This window comes from Triticum aestivum, chromosome 5B (genome assembly GCF_018294505.1).
Source record: "Triticum aestivum cultivar Chinese Spring chromosome 5B, IWGSC CS RefSeq v2.1, whole genome shotgun sequence".
NCBI classification, from domain to species: Eukaryota; Viridiplantae; Streptophyta; class Magnoliopsida; order Poales; family Poaceae; genus Triticum; species Triticum aestivum.
The window spans coordinates 50,676,581-50,692,824 of NC_057807.1; positions in this window are offsets into that span (position 1 = coordinate 50,676,581).

Consider the following 16,244-nt stretch of genomic DNA (forward strand, 5'->3'; position numbering starts at 1 on the left):
TGTGTGGATACCTAGTTCGGGCCGGCGTTTGGGCATGCTCGCCTAGCTAGAGTGCGGGTCACTTCAGAGCCGTTGAGGGTGATGCGCTGGCGTTGGCTGGCCGTGCACGGATGCAGATCTTGAGTGGCAGCGGAGCGCTACGATGCGGTGGACGAGACCGTTGGTGAAGCCCCAACGGCCTCGGGGGCGGAGGTGCGACGATGTGCTCGGTGAAGTAGCCCCGGTGAGCTGGGAGACAGCGTCGGTGAAGCGCACCTGATGCGGTGGAACTCGGTGTCTGTGAGGCACGTCGGTTGCGGCGGCCGACGTTGTCGGTGGACCACCCGGTGCGGTGGACGAGGGCGTAGATGAGGTAGCTCCGGTGCGGTGGTGAAGCGCGACCGTCGTCTTCGTCGTCGTCGTCCGGCACAGAGGTGGGGAACGGTGGGGAAAGAGACGAGACGAGGGGCGATTCGAGGGTTGGCGGCGAATTAGGGATTTGAGCAATCTGGGCGCGGAAGGGGACGGTGGAGAAGAGAGATTTTGCAGGGCTGGAATTGGGGCCGCCAGATATTTCAATCCGAAACGTGGAAGCGCGAACTTATATTGTTGTCGTCCTTTTTTTGGGGGGAGGGGGGTGGGTGGCTGGGTGCTACGCGTCCGTCCGACACACGCGACCACCCCGACAGGACTATGCTTCGGTGCCTTAAGGCACCTGCCTTTGTGTCCATGACATGTGGGCCAACAGGTGGCTGGCCCACATGTCAGTGACCCAAAGGCAGTTGCCTTTAAGGCACCAAAGCAGCGTCCACCCCGACACGACCCTGGTCTGCCTGGTGCGCCTACATTTGAGAATGCAAACGAATCTTCTTTCATTTGCAAACGAATCTGTATGTATTACCATGCCCGTGTTTTCCTTGCAATAATTAGTCATTCGAAACGAGATACTCCATCCGTTCACTTTTGTAAGTCGTTTCAGACAACTTAAAATGAACTGTTTTGCACATTGTCTAAATGTCTTCAAGGTCTTATAAAAGTGAACAGAGGGAGTACTATAAGTTAACTAATGAGGAGTTATTTGAAAAAAAATCGAAACGGTACCCACGCTAACGTGGATTAGAGTGTGTGTCACATAATTAGTTATTTGAATTAGAGTGTGTGTCACGTAGTTAGTTATTTGAATTAGAGTGTGTGTCACGTAGCGATCTCCAATTCTAACGTGGATTTCGCATTTCACTGTATCCACGCTACTTTTTTAATACAAATTCATATGTATATGATGAACACCATGGTAGTGAGAAAACTTTTGGATGGATTCAAACATATGACCTACAAAAAAGCACAACAAATTGAGTCAATGTTAACTTTACGAAACTTAGTATGGCACGAATTCGAAATAATTACCCGTATGCCTGGTCCTCGGTTCAAATCTTACAATGTACACCGAATTGAAACATCGATATTAAGTCTCATACTATGTACATTCAAATGTTGTTTTTAGCCCCCCCCCCGCACAAACGCTACATACTTCCTGTATCGGTCAATCTTCCTCTCCTAACCACCTTAGGAAGCTATCGGTTTCCAACACACGTTCATTCTTTCTCTCCATGTTTCGATCTCTAAGTCTCTCAACTACACAACCCCTTTTCCACTCTGTTACCAAATGTATTTACCTCACACACCCGCCATTGCACCCCATGCCGAGCTCTCTCTCTCTCCCCCCTCCCTCTCACCCTCTCGCGCTAAATACATGCATTGCCTATCTAGCCCCCAACCTCTCGTGCGCACGCACACACGTTGTATATCTAGGTCACTCCCTCGAGACTGTCTCACTCTTTCTTCCGCACGGCGGGCCACACTCGCTCAATCTCGCTCTCTTTATCTGAGTCTCGTTTAACCTCGTTTTCTTTCACACACAAATGATATATCTCCCTGTTCGGGCCTCGATCGACACACTCTATACTCTCTCACGCAGATTGTCTATCTAGGTCAGTCCATCCAAGCCGCCGCCACTCTTTCGACCTCATGGTGGGCCACGCTCACTCAATCTCTCTCCTCTCTCTCTCTCCGTATGTCTCGATTGACCTCGCTCTTTCTCGGGCAAAAACGATATATCACCATGTTTGAGCCCAATTCGACCTATTCACATTGTATACTCTCTCACGCACATCGTCTATCTAGGTCACTCTCTCCAACCCGTCTCACTCTTTCGATCGCACGGCGACCCTATGTGATCGGTTGACCTTGCTTCCTCCCACGCACAAAATATATCTACACGTCTGTGACTGGATCATCTCTCAAGCTCTATCTTACAGCCCTCACCCTTGCCAAAAAGCTCAATCGGACAATATCTCTCCAGAGCATATATATTTGTTCAATGAATGTCGGACCACACTCACTTTGTCTCTCTATCTATATGTCTCTCGATTGACCTCGCTTTCTCACACCGTATCTTCCACGCGTTGAAGCTACTACCTCTCCATCCCTCGCAAAGCCGGAGCTATTTACATTGCGAGGGGCACTCCAACCTTGGATTAATTTGTGTAGGCATTTATTCCGGTCGTTTTAGATTATATTTTCGTAGCATTCGGCCCACAACTACTCCAAACACCGTTGCAACCCACGCAACTCCCCTAGTTGATTTCCCTCTGGCTCGGTCATCGCTCTCTCGCACGTCCTTTCTCGCCTTCAACGTCGCACCATGGTATTATTGAAAAAACTATGTTGTTCTCTTTAATTATTATAAATAAGCTACAAAACTACACACCGATAGTCCACTTGGAATGGAACAAATTTTCGACCCACAAATTAAAGTGCTACAAACTACACACCGAGGGGCCCACATGTCATGAAACAAATTTGGACCCATATACAAATTAAAAAATAAAGGACGAGGATCGAACATGCGACCGGGCCTTCAAGCCGCACGTCAATAGGCAACATACGTAGAATAGCAATGTTTGTTGTACCCCCTTTGTTCACATAATGTTTTTATATTACCACAGCCTAATTAATGGATAACATGTAATATTATTTTTAGTACTATTCGCCTTCACTTACTGGTGGGTTCCATGTGTGCTCTCTCTCTCCTCCCCTTCTGCGTTTAGACGCACGGGCAAACAGGAAGAACTCGCGGGCGATGTTGCCGTTGACCATATCTGGACGTGTTCACAAGTCACGGCACCAGTTTCACGTACTAGCAGCACTAGTCAGTGTGTACATGCAATGCATGTTAATTTGGAAGTATATTAAGTGCATGCAGATATTAACTACTAGGATATTATTTGCGTGTTGTCATGTGATTAGCACTATTTTTGGCATGAAATTAACTGCACGCTAAACGTGTTGAGCGCTCGACATTGAAGCAGTCTAGGTCGTTGGATGACAAGGAATACATGTGGCTTGATGACGTTTTATATTTAATTTGATACGGCTCTAGCAGAACATTCAATCGATCAAACTATACATTTCGTTCAGTCTGACTCCGACTTTAAATTATACGACGATCGATATAAAATAAATGGAAATGATAAACGTTCAGATTTTAAGAATGGCAATCTGAATGTTTTTCATGGCAAATTTAGATTACGCGGCGGCGGCGGGGGCATCTCGCGGTGGGAAGCGGCTCCTCTACCGTGCTCTGTGTGTCGTCGGGCCACTGACCGACGGCGACGGCGGCATCTTGCGCCATTGTTGGCGTACTCCTGGACGTTGGCCTAGCTTCAAGGAAGGCCAAAATGTTCTGGACTTCGGAGCGAGTCAATTGGCGTGAGGAGGCGACTAGCATTGGTGCAAGGAGCGGTCGATGGCGGCCATCCATGCTGCTGAGGGGGGCACTGGCACCCGCGCGGGGACAGGCGCTGTCAACGGCGCGGCGGAGACATTCGTGTGCACGGGCACCGGCACGGGCGCGCACGTCAGTGCACGCGCAGGCGCATGCGCTGGCAGGTGCACGGGCACCGGCACGGGCTTGCGCGTCAGTGCACGCGCAGGCGCATGCGTTGGCAGGTGCACGGGCGCGTGAAAGTCGGCGGGGACCTCATGGAACCCCGTGGGATCAAGCTCGGCGACAATGTGCGGCTCCCAGCCCATCATTGCCACGGGGATGGGCGCTGGCACAGTCGGGGCAACGGGAGCCGGAACGGGAGCGGGGACAGGCGCGGTGTCTTCCCGCAAGGCCAGTTCAAGCTCGTCCCAAAGCGCCTTATGTTCTTGAGACTCCGGCTGGGTGTCTTCCTCATGAAACTGGAACACTAAGGGCAGACCATTGTGATGCGGCATGGCGTACGTTTAGGTTAGGCTAGTTGGAGGTAGATGACAGGAGAATCGGAGAGGAAGAGAGAGGATTGTAGCGATACCGGGTAGTGCGGGGTTGATTTTAAACTGCGGTGCGGGTGACATTAAAAGTGGGAGCAGTTGGGACGACGGTGGGCAGCGGAGCCTGGTCAAAGGGCTCACCTTCCGGTGAGCCTGCACAGCGGTCTGCTCGCACGCCTCCCTGACAGCCGGCACAACGGTCTGCTCGCACGCCTCCCGTCGACTCACACGCTTGCTCGGACGGCACCTGCCGATGAGAAGCGGGGACTCGTGGCGGCACGTAAACGCCCACGGTTTCAATAGTGAAAGCGTTCTCCTTAACGTGTCAGGTCTTTGTTCCAAAATACCTTGGCTCTTCATTTGTGCAACTTGTCATAAGCAGCTTGTCTCAAATTGAAGAAAAAACTTACAAAGTAATATTTGTGCCATATCATGTGACCATGCTTAGTTTCAAGAATTTATGCTCACTTTTGGATTTTCTGAAATTTAAGATCCAGGATTCGAAACAATATCATAACCTGCATCATGCAATAAATTTTCAAGCCGTACATCTGTCCTGTTGTATTTCTTAAGAATGGATTTGGTCAAACATTTTGCTTAGTTAGACTTCAGACAAGTTATATATGCAGAGTAAAAGGATAATCCCTCCGTACCAGTGCATTGCCTGATATATTAACTCAAGTACTAGGCACGAACAAATGGGCTCAATTCTGTGCTCATCCCGGTGTAGTAGTAGTAGTAGTACTAGGCAATGCAGTTGATGGGTGACCTTGACGAGTGGCGACCAAGGGAATTGAACTGTGCTCGACACGGTAGGTAACGTTGTCTAGTTACTAAAGCATCCCTCCGTTGTTCATCGGTAGTCATTATGGACCGGGGACATGAGGGGAATTTCCTAGGGCTGGAATTCTGGCCGCCAGATATTTTGACTTGAAACGCTGAGGCTCGACTGGTTGGGGTTGCCTAATGTGCATACCACGCACGCCACCGAAGGACACAAGCCCGTTTTTTTAAGGATCAACACGAGCCAAGGTCTGGCTGGTACGCCGTTGGGTCCTACCATTTGAGAATACGAAAGGAACCTTTTAAATTGCCGAATGAATCTATGTGTATTATAATACCCGTATTTTCCTTGCAAATACTAATCTCAACGTGGTAATTGATTTATGACGAGTTGTTGAATTAGAGTGAGTTTGTGATATAGTGATCTCAGCGTGGATTTCACATTTCATGGTATCCCTAGTAAGTTTTCCAATGCAAATTCAAATTTAAAAGATGAACAATATGGAGGTGAGAAAACTTTGTATGTATCAAGCATATGACCACACACACACACACACACACATAGAGAGACACACACGCACGAACACAACAACAATCCAATAAGTATAGTGCATCTATTTTTCCAAACCATGCATGTATGACACGAATTCAAAAATACTCCTTCTATTCCTAAATATTAGTCTTTTAGAGAGTTCAACAAGTGACTACATATGGAGCAAAATGAGTGAATCTAGACTCTAAAATATGTCTATATACATACGTATGTGCCAGTCCATTTGAAACCTCTAAAATGACTAATATTTAGGAACGAAGGGAGTAAAATGTAAGACATCCATGGTCCTCAGTTCAATATTTAAAATGAACATGAAACTGAAACATGAATATTAAGTCTAGTACTACAGTACATGCAAATGTTGTGTTTAGGCGGAGCTATGATTGTCGGGGGTCAACCCCTTGACCTTAGATAAAATTGTGGAGCTCTGTTTAGGGTTGTTTAGATTATATTTTTCCCCACCCTCCCAACCACCGATTGGTTGTGCAACCCCACCCCTCCTCCCTGGGAGAATATCATGTGCCCCCATACCTTAGATGCTATATGCCGATACGAGTTGCTTGGAGCTTGTAGATCTGAGATATAGCAGCTCACATGATGTGTCTTAATATTTTTGCAGGAAACCTTGATGTGTTGGGGAACGTTGCAGAAAATAAAATTTTTCCTATGGTTTCACCAAGATCCATCTATGAGTTCATCTAAGCAACGAGTGAAAGGAGACATGCATCTACATACCACTTTGTAGATCGCGAGAGGAAGCGTTCAAAAGAACGGGGTTGAGGTAGTCGTTCTCGTCGTGATCCTATCACCGGAGATCCTAGCGCCGAACGGACGGCACCTCCGCGTTCAACACACGTACAGTTAGCGTGACGTCTCCTCCGTCTTGATCCAGCAAGGGGGAAGGAGAGGTTGATGATGATCCAGCAGCACGACGACGTGGTGGTGGATGCAGCAGAACTCCGGCAGGGCTTCGCCAAGCTGCTGCGGGAGGAGGACGAGGTGTAGCAGGGGGAGGGAGGCGCCAAGACTTGGGTGCGGCTGCCCTCCCCCTGCCCTCCTTTATATAGGCCCCCAGGGGGGGCGCCGGCCCTGGGAGATGCAATCTCCCAAGGGGGCGGCGGCCAGGGGGGGTGGAGTGCCCCCCAAGGCAAGTGGTGAGCCCCCCCACCTAGGGTTTCCAACCCTAGGCGCAGGGGGGACCCAAGGGGGGCGCACCAGCCCACTAGGGGCTGGTTCCCCTCCCACTTCAGCCCACGGGGCCCTCCGGGATAGGTGGCCCCACCCGGGTGGACCCCCGGGACCCTTCCGGTGGTCCTGGTACAATACCGGGTGACCCCGAAACTTTCTCGATGGTCGAAACAGCACTTCCTATATAGTTTTCTTTACCTCCGGACCATTCCGGAACTCCTCGGGACGTCCGGGATCTCATCCGGGACTCCGAACAACATTTGGTTTGCTGCATACTCATATTCATACAACCCCAGCGTCACCGAACCTTAAGTGTGTAGACCCTACGGGTTCGGGAGACATGCAGACATGACCGAGACGGCTCTCCGGTCAATAACCAACAACGGGATCTGGATACCCATGTTGGCTCCCACATACTCCTCGATGATCTCATAGGATGAACCACGATGTCGAGGGTTCAAGCAACCCCGTATACTATTCCCTTTGTTAGACGGTATGTTACTTGCCCGAGACTCGACCGTCGGTATCCCAATACCTCGTTCAGTCTCGTTACCGGCAAGTCACTTTACTCGTACCGTAATGCATGATCCCGTGACCAGACACTTGGTCACTTTGAGCTCATTATGATGATGCACTACCGAGTGGGCCCAGTGATACCTCTCCGTAACACGGAGTGACGAATCCCAGTCTCGATCCGTGTCAACCCAACAGACACTTTTGGAGATACCTGTAGTGCACCTTTATAGTCACCCAGTTACGTTGTGACGTTTGGTACACCCAAAGCACTCCTACGGTATCCGGGAGTTACATGATCTCATGGTCTAAGGAAGAGATACTTGACATTGAAAAAGTTCTAGCAAAACGAACTACACGATCTTGTGCTATGCTTAGGAATGGGTCTTGTCCATCACATCCTAATGATGTGATCCCGTTGTCAACGACATCTAATGTCCATAGTCAGGAAACCATGACTATCTATTGACCAACGAGCTAGTCAACTAGAGGCTTACTAGGGACGTATTGCGGTCTATGTATTCACACGTGTATTACGATTTTCGGATAATACAATTATAGCATGAATAAAAGACAATTATCATGAACAAAGAAATATAATAATAATCCTTTTATTATTGCCTCTAGGGCATATTTCCAACAGTCTCCCACTTGCACTAGAGTCAATAATCTAGTTACATTGTGATGAATCGAACACCCATAGAGTTCTGGTGTTGATCATGTTTTGCTCGCGAGAGAGGTTTAGTCAACGGATCTGCGACATTCAGATCCGTATGTACTTTGCAAATATCTATGTCTCCATCTTGAACATTTTCACGGATGGAGTTGAAGCGACGCTTGATGTGCCTGGTCTTCTTGTGAAACCTGGGCTCCTTGGCAAGGGCAATAGCTCCAGTGTTGTCACAGAAGAGTTTGATCGGCCCTGACGCATTGGGTATGACTCCTAGGTCGGTGATGAACTCCTTCACCCAAATTGCTTCATGCGCTACCTCCGAGGCTGCCATGTACTCTGCTTCACATGTAGATCCCGCCACGATGCTCTGCTTGCAGCTGCACCATCTTACTGCTCCACCATTCAACATATACACGTATCCGGTTTGTGACTTAGAGTCATCCAGATCTGTGTCGAAGCTAGCGTTGACGTAACCCTTTACGATGAGCTCTTCGTCACCTCCATAAACGAGAAACATGTCCTTTGTCCTTTTCAGGTACTTTAGGATATTCTTGACCGCTGTCTAGTGTTCCTTGCCGGGATTACTTTGGTACCTTCCTACCAAACTTACGGCAAGATTTACATCAGGTCTGGTACACAGCATGGCATACATAATAGATCCTATGGCTGAGGCATAGGGGATGATGCTCATCTCTTCTTTATCTTTTGCCGTGGTCGGGCATTGAGCCGAGCTCAATCTCACACCTTGCAGTACAGGCAAGAACCCTTTTTTGGACTGATCCATTTTGAACTTCTTCAAAATCTTATCAAGGTATGTGCTTTGTGAAAGACCTATGAGGCGTCTTGATCTATCCCTATAGATCTTGATCCCTAATATGTAAGCAGCTTCTCCAAGGTCCTTCATTGAAAAACACTTATTCAAGTAGGCCTTAATGCTGTCCAAGAATTCTATATCATTTCCCATCAAAAGTATGTCATCTACATATAATATGAGAAATGCTACAGAGCTCCCACTCACTTTCTTTTAAACGCAGGCTTCTCCATAAGTCTGCATAAACCCAAACGCTTTGATCATCTCATCAAAGCGAATGTTCAAACTCCGAGATGCTTGCACCAGCCCATAAATGGATCGCTGGAGCTTGCACACTTTGTTAGCATTCTTAGGATCGACAAAACCTTTTGGCTGCATCATATACAGCTCTTCCTTAAGATAACCGTTAAGGAATGCCGTTTTGATGTCCATCTGCCATATCTCATAATCATAGTATGCGGCAATTGCTAACATGATTCGGACGGACTTAAGCTTCACTACGGGAGAGAAAGTCTCATCATAGTCAATCCCTTGAACTTGCCGATAACCCTTAGCGACAAGTCGAGCTTTATAGATGGTGACATTACCATCCGCATCCGTCTTCTTCTTAAAGACCCATTTGTTTTCTATCGCTCACCGATCATCGGGCAAGTCAGTCAAAGTCCATACTTTGTTTTCATACATGGATTCTATCTCGGATTGCATGGCTTCTAGCCATTTGTTGGAATCTGGGCCCGCCATCGCTTCTTCATAGTTCGAAGGTTCACCGTTGTCTAACAACATGATTTCCAGGACAGGGTTGCCATACCACTCTGGTGTGGAATGTGTCCTTGTGGACCTACGAAGTTCAGTAGCAACTTGATCAGAAGTACCTTGATCATCATCATTAATTTCCTCTCCAGTCGGTGTAGGCACCACAGGAACGGTTTCCTGAGCTGCACTACTTTCCGGTTCAAGAGGTAGTACTTCATCAAGTTCTACTTTCCTCCCACTTACTCCTTTCGAGAGAAACTCTTTTTCTAGAAAGGATCCGTTCTTGGCAACAAAGATCTTGCCCTCGGATCTTAAGTAGAAGGTATACCCAATGGTTTCCTTAGGGTATCCTATGAAGACACATTTTTCCGACTTGGGTTCGAGCTTTTCTGGTTGAAGTTTCTTGACATAAGCATCGCATCCCCAAACTTTTAGAAACGACAACTTAGGTTTCTTCCAAAACCATAATTCATACGGTGTCGTCTCAATGAATTTAGACGGTGCCCTATTTAAAGTGAATGTAGCTGTCTCTAGAGCGTATCCCCAAAATGATAGCGGTAAATCGGTAAGAGACATCATAGATCGCACCATATCCAATAGAGTGCGATTACGACGTTCGGACACACCGTTACGCTGAGGTGTTCCAGGCGGCGTGAGTTGTGAAACGATTCCACATTTTCTTAAGTGTGTACCAAATTCGTGACTTAAATATTCTCCTCCACGATCCGATCGTAAGAATTTTATCTTTCGGTCACGTTGATTCTCTACTTCATTCTGAAATTCCTTGAACTTTTCAAAGGTCTCAGACTTGTGTTTCATCAAGTAGACATACCCATATCTACTCAAGTCATCAGTGAGACTGAGAACATAACGATATCCTCCGCGAGCCTCAACGCTCATTGGACCACGCACATCAGTATGTATGATTTCCAATAAGTTGGTTGCTCGCTCCATTGTTCCGAAGAATGGGGTCTTGGTCATTTTGCCCATGAGGCATGGTTCGCATGTGTCAAATGATTCATAATCTAGAGACTCTAAAAGTCCATCAGCATGGAGCTTCTTCATGCGCTTGACACCAATGTGACCAAGGCGGCAGTGCCACAAGTATGTGGGACTATCATTATCAACTTTACATCTTTTGGTATTCACACTATGAATATGTGTAACATTACGTTCAAGATTCATTAAGAATAAACCATTGACCATCGGGGCATGACCATAAAACATATCTCTCATATAAATAGAACAACCATTATTCTCGGATTTAAATGAGTAGCCATCTCGTATCAAACGAGATCCAGATACAATGTTCATGCTCAAACTTGGCACTAAATAACAATTATTGAGGTTTAAAACTAATCCCGTAGGTAAATGTAGAGGTAGCGTGCCGACGGCGATCACATCGACCTTGGAACCATTCCCGACGCGCATCGTCACCTCGTCCTTCGCCAGTCTCCGCTTATTCCGCAGCTCCTGCTGTGAGTTACAAATGTGAGCAACAGCACCGGTATCAAATACCCAGGAGTTACTACGAGTACTGGTAAGGTACACATCAATTACATGTATATCAAATATACCTTTAGTGTTGCCGGCCTTCTTGTCCGCTAAGTACTTGGGGCAGTTCCGCTTCCAGTGACCCTTCCCTTTGCAATAAAAGCACTCAGTCTCAGGCTTGGGTCCATTCTTTGACTTCTTCCCGACAACTGGCTTACCGGGCGCGGCAACATCTTTGCCGTCCTTCTTGAAGTTCTTCTTACCCTTGCCCTTCTTGAACTTAGTGGTCTTATTGACCATCAACACTTGATGTTCTTTCTTGATTTCAACCTCTGCTGACTTCAGCATTGAAAATACCTCAGGAATGGTCTTCACCATCCCCTGCATATTGTAGTTCAGCACAAAGCTCTTGTAGCTTGGTGGGAGCGACTGAAGGATTCTGTCAATGACCGCCTCGTCCGGGAGGTTGATCTCCAGCTGGGACAGGCGGTTGTGCAACCCAGACATTTTGAGTATGTGCTCACTGACAGAACTGTTTTCCTCCATCTTACAACTATAGAACTTGTCGGAGACTTCATATCTCTCGACCCGGGCATGAGCTTGGAAAACCATTTTCAGCTCCTCGAACTTCTCATATGCTCCGTGTTTCTCAAAACGCTTTTGGAGCCCCGGTTCTAAGCTGTAAAGCATGCCGCACTGAACGAGGGAGTAATCATCAGCACGTGATTGCCAAGTGTTCATAACGTCTTGGTTCTCTGGGATGGGTGCTTCACCTAGCGGTGCATCTAGGACATAATCTTTCTTGGCTGCTATGAGGATGATCCTCAGGTTTCGGACCCAGTCCGAATAGTTGCTGCCATCATCTTTCAGCTTGGTTTTCTCTAGGAACGCGTTGAAGTTCATGTTTACATGAGCGTTGGCCATTTGATCTACAAGACATATTTTGCAAAAGTTTTAGACTAAGTTCATGATAATTAAGTTCATCTAATCAAATTATTTAATGAACTCCCACTCAGATTAGACATCCCTCTAGTCATCTAAGTGTTACACGATCCGAGTCGACTAGGCCGTGTCCGATCATCACGTGAGACGGACTAGTCATCATCGGTGAACATCTCCATGTTGATCGTATCTTCCATACGACTCATGTTCGACCTTTCGGTCTCTGTGTTCCGAGGCCATGTCTGTACATGCTAGGCTCGTCAAGTTAACCCTAAGTGTTCTGCATGTGTAAATCTATCTTACACCCGTTGTATGTGAACGTAGGGATCTATCACACCCGATCATCACGTGGTGCTTCGAAACAACAAACTTTAGCAACGGTGCACAGTTAGGGGGAACACTTTCTTGAAATTATTATAAGGGATCATCTTATTTACTACCACTGTTCTAAGTAAACAAGATGCATAAAACATAATAAACATCACATGCAATTATATAGTAGTGACATGATATGGCCAATATCATATAGCTCCTTCGATCTCCATCTTCGGGGCTCCATGATCATCTTCGTCACCGGCATGACACCATGATCTCCATCATCATGATCTCCATCATTGTGTCTTCATGAAGTTGTCACGCCAACGACTACTTCTACTTCTATGGCTAACGCGTTTAGCAATAAAGTAAAGTAATTTACATGGCGTCCTTCAATGACACGCAGGTCATACAAAAAATAAAGACAACTCCTATGGCTCCTGCCGGTTGTCATACTCATCGACATGCAAGTCGTGATTCCTATTACAAGAACATGATCTCATACATCACAATATATCATTCATCATTCATCACAACTTCTGGCCATATCACATCACATGACAATTGCTGCAAAAACAAGTTAGACGTCCTCTAATTGTTGTTGCATCTTTTACGTGGCTGCAATTGGGTTCTAGCAAGAACGTTTTCTTACCTACGAATAACCACAATGTGATTTTTTGTCAACTTCTATTTACCCTTCATAAGGATCCTTTTCATCTAATCCGCTCCAATTAAAGTAGGAGAGACAGACACCCGCTAGCCACCTTATGCAACTAGTGCATGTCAGTCGGTGGAACCTGTCTCACGTAAGCGTACGTGTAAGGTCGGTCCGGGCCGCTTCATCCCACAATACCGCTGAAGCAAGAAAAGACTAGTAGCGGCAAGCAAGTTACAAGATCTACGCCCACAACCAAATTGTGTTCTACTCATGCAATAGAGAACTACGCATAGACCTAGCTCTGATACCACTGTTGGGGAACGTTGCAGAAAATAAAATTTTTCCTACGGTTTCACCAAGATCCATCTATGAGTTCATCTAAGCAACGAGTGAAAGGAGAGACGCATCTACATACCACTTTGTAGATCGTGAGCGGAAGCATTCAAAAGAACGGGGTTGAGGTAGTCGTTCTAGTTGTGATCCTATCACCGGAGATCCTAGCGCCGAACGGACGGCACCTCCGCGTTCAACACATGTACGGTCAGCGTGACGTCTCCTCCGTCTTGATCCAGCAAGGGGGAAGGAGAGGTTGATGATGATCCAGCAGCACGACAGCGTGGTGGTGGATGCAGCAGAACTCCGGCAGGGCTTCGCCAAGCTGCTGCGGGAGGAGAACAAGGTGTAGCAGGGGGAGGGAGGCGCCAAGACTTGGGTGCGGCTGCCCTCCCCTTGCCCTCCTTTATATAGGCCCCCAGGGGGGGCGCCGGCCCTGGGAGATGCAATCTCCCAAGGGGGCGGCGGCGAGGAGGGGTGGAGTGCCCCCCAAGGCAAGTGGTGCGCCCCCCCACCTAGGGTTTCCAACCCTAGGCACAGGGGGGACCAAGGGGGGGTGCACCAGCCCACTAGGGTTGGTTCCCCTCCCACTTCATCCCACGGGGCCCTCCGGGATAGGTGGCCCCACCCGGTGGACCCCCGGGACCCTTCCGGTGGTCCCGGTACAATACCGGGTGACCCCAAAACAGGACTTCCCATATATAAATCTTTACCTCCGGACCATTTCGGAACTCCTCGTGACGTTCGGGATCTCATACGGGACTCCGAACAACATTCCGTATGCTGCATACTCATATTCATACAACCCTAGCGTCACCGAACCTTAAGTGTGTAGACCCTACGGGTTCGGGAGAAATGCAGACATGACCGAGACGGCTCTCCGGTCAATAACCAACAGCGGGATCTGGATACCCATGTTGGCTCCCACATACTCCTCGATGATCTCATCGGATGAACCACGATATCGAGGGTTCAAGCAACCCCGTATACTATTCCCTTTGTCAGACGATATGTTACTTGCCCGAGACTCGATCGTCGGCATCCCAATACCTCGTTCAGTCTCGTTACCGGCAAGTCACTTTACTCGTACCATAATGCATGATCCCGTGACCAGACACTTGGTCACTTTGAGCTCATTATGATGATGCACTACCGAGCGGGCCCAGTGATACCTCTCCGTAACACGGAGTGACGAATCCCAGTCTCGATCCGTGTCAACCCAACAGACACTTTTGGAGATACCTGTAGTGCACCTTTATAGTCACCCAGTTACGTTGTGACGTTTGGTACACCCAAAGCACTCCTACGGTATCCGGGAGTTACACGATCTCATGGTCTAAGGAAGAGATACTTGACATTGAAAAAGCTCTAGCAAAACGAACTACACGATCTTGTGCTATGCTTAGGAATGGGTCTTGTCCATCACATCATTCTCCTAATGATGTGATCCCGTTGTCAACGACATCTAAGGTCCATAGTCAGGAAACCATGACTATCTATTGACCAACGAGCTAGTCAACTAGAGGATTACTAGGGACGTATTGCGGTCTATGTATTCACACGTGTATTACAATTTCCGGATAATACAATTATAGCATGAATAAAAGACAATTACCATGAACAAAGAAATATAATAATAATCCTTTTATTATTGCCTCTAGGGCATATTTCCAACATGATGAGTTTGAGAATTGCACACAATTTGTACAAAAACTACTCAGATGCCCTTTGATCCCATAATCAACGACCTCGAAGCTCGTATCATTGTAGCATCAAAGATGAAGGAGGACATCATATTCTCCTGTATGTAAGAATATCATGTGCTACCACACCTTAGATGCTTTGGTGATACAAGCTCTGCGGAGGCGTTGGTTTTGTGACCCAACACTTCCTCGGTGGTTCGAATGGTTTTTTGCAGAAAAGTCCCAAAAGAGTTCGGCCACTGCTTACAAGCACAAAGACTGCTCAGATGCCATTGGATCTCAGATTAAACGACCTCCAAGCTCATATCATTGTAGCATCCAAGCTGCGATAGCACCTTATGTTTTCTCGCACGGGAGAATATGAGGTGCTCCCGCATCGTAGATTCTATGGTGATATGAGTTCATTGAGATCTAACGGCCCACAGTAGGAGGTTTGGATGTTTTTGCAATATACGGCTGATAGAGTTTGGGAAATGCGCAGAAAGTACAAGTACTACACATGTGACATCTGATCACTGATCATACGACCTAGATGCTCATATCACCGTAGCGGGTAATTAAGCTACGGGGAGCACCTAATATGAGCAACAGGGAGCCGTTGGATCGAAGATGCAGCGGCACACACGAAGCCTGAATGTTTTATTTGCAAAAAAAAACCTTTGGAGAGTTTGGAAATTGCGCATACTTACAAAGACTACTCCCAAGCCATTGGATCTCACCTCCAACGGTGTAAAAACTCATATCACCATAGTATCTAAGTTGTGGGGTGGATGTGATATTCTATGCCGCTGTCATTTTTGTTCGTAAACTTGCAAAATATGTGTAACTCGTGCCGTTACTTTTCTAACCACGCAAAGTGTTTGTTCACAAAAAACCATCCTACACTGAAATATTGGAACAACACACTAGGGTCCCACTTGTCATTAATCAAATTTGGACCTAAAACTAACAAATCTGAAAGACGAGATTCGAGCTGGCAACCTGGACTACAAAGCGTAAGTCGATAGCCTGAAAAAACAAATGGTTGTTGGATTTGTCCCATAACTTGATTTTATACAGTACTTGTGTTGAGTAGAGTAGAGGGAGTGCCTCGTCAACACATGCATGACCGTTGTCTCACTTACTGGTGGGTCCCAGGTCTGCGATCTCAATCTCTCATCTTCCATCGTCTAACCTTTGCACGGGCACACACGAAGAGTGGCGCTAGCTTGCCATGGTGTTATTACAAC